General features: G+C 44.6%; 1 non-coding gene across 1 annotated transcript; it reads right to left on the bottom strand.

The window, feature by feature from the left end:
- Window positions 1-775: 775 nt before the first annotated feature.
- trnag-gcc (transfer RNA glycine (anticodon GCC)) lies at window positions 776-846 on the bottom strand. The gene has a single exon. It is a non-coding gene; the product is annotated as a tRNA-Gly (tRNA).
- Between the last annotated feature and the right edge of the window lie 4,975 nt (window positions 847-5,821).

The following is a 5,821-nucleotide window of genomic DNA, read 5'->3' as shown; positions in this document are numbered from 1 at the left end:
TCCCACAGCCGCCCTGCCCACACCTCTGATGCAGGATTCCATTGAAAAAATTGTGCAGAGAATTCTAGAGATGGAGCAGCAGCAGCACCGTCCAGAGGAGAAGATGAGACGGGAGAAAACCTGTCTCGCCTGTGGACAGCCCAAGTCTCGGTATGGGACTGATGGGTCTTCCATCTACTTTTTCTGCCTCTGAGATGTGGGTCCCCAGGAACTTGAAGCTGGGGAGACGCTCGCCTCTTGCCTTCCTGAAGTCCACCGTGAGCTCCTCGGTCTTGCTGGTGTTAAGGTCTGCAGTCGCGGGTGAAGAGAGAGTAGAAGAATGGGCTTAGCGCACAGCCTTGTGGCACACTGGTGCTGAGTGTGATGGTGGTGGAGTAGCTGTGGTTTCCATTGGCCTCCCGCGTGGCGGGCGAGAATTCTACCACGACCGCTTGAAATTTGCAGGTCGCTCAGAGACCAACGCTCGCTTTTTATCTATCCACACGAGCAAATTTTTATACATTTTATACACTTTTTATGCGTACATATTAGTCAATTTTTCGATGCGAGTCAGAACGTTGTTAAAAAAAGATGAGAGAGAGGCGCAGCATCTCCAGATGGGATCATGAGTTATTCTATAGCGTGTAGATGTTGATACCCGACAATGGTTAAAAATAACTACCCTTGACAGACGGAGATACCGTCCACTATACTAACGAGGAACACGTGTGTAAGAGAGGGGGGAGAAGAAGAATCAAGAAAGAACCTCGCAATGGCTAAAAATGAAAAGAGTATTTGCATTGGCCGGGAATCGAACCCGGGCCTCCCGCGTGGCAGGCGAGAATTCTACCACTGAACCACCAATGCGTGAGAATCGCACTGGAATTTCGAGGACTCGATCAGAGACCACCGCTCACTTTTTAATCTCTTACAGAAACTGCGATGCTCTTTAAACATTTTTATTATGGTGAATTTTTAAAAACACATATGTTCTATTTGATAGTGCCAAAGCTACCACTATTCTCGACTGGCCCGAACCTGTGCATCGAGAGTATTTTTTTAGCTAAACGGCCCTAAACCGTTTCCCATTCATTTTCAATGGTAGTGCTAAACCACTACGGACGCAATATATTTCCGGCCGCTATCATCCTGTGGCGCTGTTCCACCGTTTATATGAAGAGTGAAATTAATTATAAATTATAATGTTGTCAACATTTCTGTCTTCGCAAAAGCCCACTAAAGGCGGCAGAGTCCTGAATTGAAAACAATATCTAAAGAACTCAAGTATAATATTAACAAGACTAATATTCCATCTGTCTATCCCCAACTTAATCTCATCAGATTATTTGCAGCAGAATAAGGAGATAACGTAGCATTTCCCTGTTCCTATCTGCTACTTGCAATTTAGAATTTGTCACTAAAACTATGTTATGATACAAACTACAGTTTAATAGACTGCTGTGCTCCGAAAAATAGCAGCAAACATTTGTGGCTCATTAATCTCACAGAAACTGCAATGTTCTTTAAAGATTTTTATTATCGTGAATTTTTCAAACACATATCTTCGAATTGATAATGCCCCAAGCTGGATTCGAACTCGCCCTCCGAGGACTTCGGGAAGCTTCGATCTGATTGGCTGGTTCTCCGTTACAACTATTCTCGACTGGCCGGAAACCGAGCGTCGAGAGTTGTTTAGCTAAACGGCCCTAAACCGTTTCCCATTCATTTTCAATGGTAGTGCTAAACCACTACGGACGCAATATATTTCCGGCCGCTATCATCCTGTGGCGCTGTTCCACCGTTTATATGAACAGCGGCTCCTCTCCGGAAAGTTCATTCTTTGGTAAACTTCGCTGAAGGTAAGTTTGGGCTTGATTTCCTCATAAATGAATGAGGAAACTTTTCGTAATTGTGCATAGGCTGTGGTCAATTTTGTCCTAAATTAGCAAGGAACATGTTATAATTGGCCCTAAATTATAATGTAGTTGTCATGCTACAATATACTCATATCTTGTCAAGCTAGTTTTTCCTATTGTATTACGGTCATAACTCGTCACCAACTTTGTCGAATATTTTGTTCCACCCTCGGTGACTGCTAAAGACAAATTACAGTGAAATATGAACGTGCAGAACAAACTATGTATCGGGAGATCGCTCCAATGAAACGCCAAGGTTGCGTTGAGATTCTAATTTAATATTATCTGTTGCTTGTCTTAAATTACACGATAGTGACGAATCAACTTGTTAATATTTTATGTTCAAGTAACCGATTTACTTGTCGTGGCACTGAAATCTCGGTAGTTGGGTTGTAAAAGATGTGCTTCAGCAACGTAAGTAAAGAATTGTTATAAAGTCTTGAATTCTGAATGAATATTGTTGTTCTACACATCAGAATTTAAACGTATTGGTCTGTCGGTTTCTGTGGGTTTGTGTGTGGTGGTGTATTATTATTATTAATATTATTCTTATTATTTGGTAGTAATATTTAACTCCTGTACATAGTTTGGGATTTAATGTTGCACTACTGTACATATTTTTGAGGTTTAAAGTGACATGGTCCATCGGTCTGAGGCCGATCCTAACAGCTTGCTCCGCCCCACAACCAGGTTTCACATATCCCGCAATGTGAATCATCTGGCAAAGCTGTTGAACACCAGTTCTTCTCTGAACACCAGCCCAGAGAAGCTCCTGGAGACCCAACAGCTGTGGTACTCCTTGACAGAGGGCAGCAAAACAACCAGCGTTCCTGTAGTCACCATGGAGACAGCTGTTGTCACTCCTCCCACAGCCGCCCTGCCCACACCTCTGATGCAGGATTCCATTGAAAAAATTGTGCAGAGAATTCTAGAGATGGAGCAGCAGCAGCAGCAGCACCGTCCAGAGGAGAAGATGAGAAGTCTCGGTATGGGACTGATGGGTCTTCCATCTACTTTTTCTGCCTCTGAGATGTGGGTCCCCAGGAACTTGAAGCTGGGGAGACGCTCGCCTCTTGCCTTCCTGAAGTCCACCGTGAGCTCCTCGGTCTTGCTGGTGTTAAGGTCTGCAGTCGCGGGTGAAGAGAGAGTAGAAGAATGGGCTTAGCGCACAGCCTTGTGGCACACTGGTGCTGAGTGTGATGGTGGTGGAGTAGCTGTGGTTTCCATTGGCCTCCCGCGTGGCGGGCGAGAATTCTACCACGACCGCTTGAAATTTGCAGGTCGCTCAGAGACCAACGCTCGCTTTTTATCTATCCACACGAGCAAATTTTTATACATTTTATACACTTTTTATGCGTACATATTAGTCAATTTTTCGATGCGAGTCAGAACGTTGTTAAAAAAAGATGAGAGAGAGGCGCAGCATCTCCAGATGGGATCATGAGTTATTCTATAGCGTGTAGATGTTGATACCCGACAATGGTTAAAAATAACTACCCTTGACAGACGGAGATACCGTCCACTATACTAACGAGGAACACGTGTGTAAGAGAGGGGGGAGAAGAAGAATCAAGAAAGAACCTCGCAATGGCTAAAAATGAAAAGAGTATTTGCATTGGCCGGGAATCGAACCCGGGCCTCCCGCGCGGGGATCGAGAGTTGTTTAGCTAAACGGCCCTAAACCGTTTCCCATTCATTTTCAATGGTAGTGCTAAACCACTACGGACGCAATATATTTCCGGCCGCTATCATCCTGTGGCGCTGTTCTGCCGTTTCTATGAAGAGCGGCTCCTCTCCGGAAAGTTCATTCTTTTGTAAACTTCGCTGAAGGTAAGTTTGGGCTTGATTTCCTTCTAAATTAATGAGGAAACCTTTCGTAATTGTGCATAGGCTGTGGCCAATTTTGTCCTAAATTAGCAAGGAACATGTTATAATTGGCCCTAAATTATAATGTATTTGTCATGCTACAATATACTCATATCTTGTCCAGCTAGTTTTTTATATTTTATTATGGTCATAACTCGTCGCCAACTTTGTCGATTATTTTATTCCACCCTCGGTGACTGCTAAAGACAAATTACAGTGAAATATGAACGTGCAGAACAAACTATGTATAGCCAGATCGCTCCAATGAAACGCCAAGGTTGCATTGAGATTCTAATTCAATATTATCTGTTGCTTGTCTTAAATTACACGATAGTGATGAATGAACTTGTTCATATTTTATATTCAAGTAATCGATTTACTTGTCGTGGCACTGAAATCTCGGTAGTTGGGTTGTAAACGACGTGCTTCAGCACCCTATGTAAAGAATTATTATAAAATCTTAAATTATGAATGAATATTGTCATTCTACACATCAGAATGTAAACTTATTGGTCTGTCGGTCTCTGTGGGTTTGTGTGTGGTGGTGTATTATTATTATTATTATTGTTGTTGTTGTTATTATTATTACCTCGTATGGCAGAACGCTTTGGCAATCATTCGACAAAGGGGGGGATCCCTCAGATAAGATGGAGGTGCAGGGAGACTATGTCCTGCAGTTCGGTAAATATAAAGGGAAGTCATTCTGATGGCTTTTGCACAATGACGTAGGATACACCGTGTATCTGATCAAGAACGTGCAGAGCGAGGAGGCAGCAGGTCTCTTTATGGCTGACAGCCACAGTAAGGACAGCCTCCAGTCATTTGTGAGTTATGCCCTCAGTTTCCAAGAAATCCAGGCTCTCCTCACTTATGAGGCCAGAAGAGGGGATGGAGTGACTGCCTCATCTGAAGACGACCAGCTGGTTGGATTTGGTGCCCGAGCCAAGAGCAGGTGGAAGGAGATCTGGGACAGCAGAGGTGATGGCTATGCTGACTTTGTTATAGGCAGGCGCTGCGTTCCAGGTGCACGAATGTCCAGGTTGCAGCAGAACCTGCTGAAGAGGCAGCAGTCCACCACATCTTCCACACCTGCTGAGCATCCCATGAAGGCCCCAGCTGAGCCCCTGGGTATGCTAATTCCTTCATGTGACAAGTTCAACTTTGGGAAAAGGTTTTTTTCTTTTCTACTAATAACCTGTAGCCGGTATTTTTGTCTTTAACACAGCCATGGAGGAGGACGTGGAGATGGAAAGGGAGATGCTGAGCATCCATAACTCTGATCTGCAAGTCCAGAGCTGTAAATACACCGTTACCACATTTATTTCATGTCAGACAAACAAAGTCCATGCCGTATCTGATTTCTATTGTTTTTCTTTTCATCTCTGTGCAGATGCTATGCCAGTAGCAGCAGCCGACCTGCCCACGCCTCTGACGCAGGACTCCATTGAAAAAATTGTGCAGGGCATTCTAGAGATGGAGCAGCAGCAGCAGCGACCAGAGCAGAAGATGAGACAGACAAAACCCTGTCTGGCCTGTGGACAGCCCAAGTCTCGGTATGGGACGGGTGGATCTTCCATCCACTTTTTCTATCAGCAGGGTCCTGTTCGTGACTTCTACTGCTCAAGGAAGGTGCATCAGACTTATGCTGCTGAGGGACTCTCTGACCCCAGAATGCCCTTTGAACAATTTGCCGCGTCAGAGTTTTTCCAGAGGGAGCTGGAGGCCACCAAAAAGCGTGTGGAGGAAAAAGCTCGGAGACAGAGACTCGGCTCTCAGCCACCTGATCGCCTCTGCAGGTTCTGCCATTTGACTCTTAAACAGGGACCAAACAGCCCACATATACATACAGGGTTCCCTGGAGTGGCATGTAAACACATTTACTGCCCATCCAAAGTCTATTCTCTATATCGGGACAAGGGGGTGGCCCGAGAGATGACTTGGAAAGAGTTTGTGGCCACTCCTTTCTTTGAGGCAGAGAGACGAAGATGGATGAAGGAAAGGACAAAATGAACTACATGCCAGGAATGCATGTTGCACTACTGTACATGGTTATGAAATGT

The sequence above is a fragment of the Takifugu rubripes genome, chromosome 14 (assembly GCF_901000725.2).
Source record: "Takifugu rubripes chromosome 14, fTakRub1.2, whole genome shotgun sequence".
Taxonomy (NCBI): Eukaryota; Metazoa; Chordata; class Actinopteri; order Tetraodontiformes; family Tetraodontidae; genus Takifugu; species Takifugu rubripes.
This window is presented reverse-complemented; position numbering and strand designations above follow the sequence as displayed.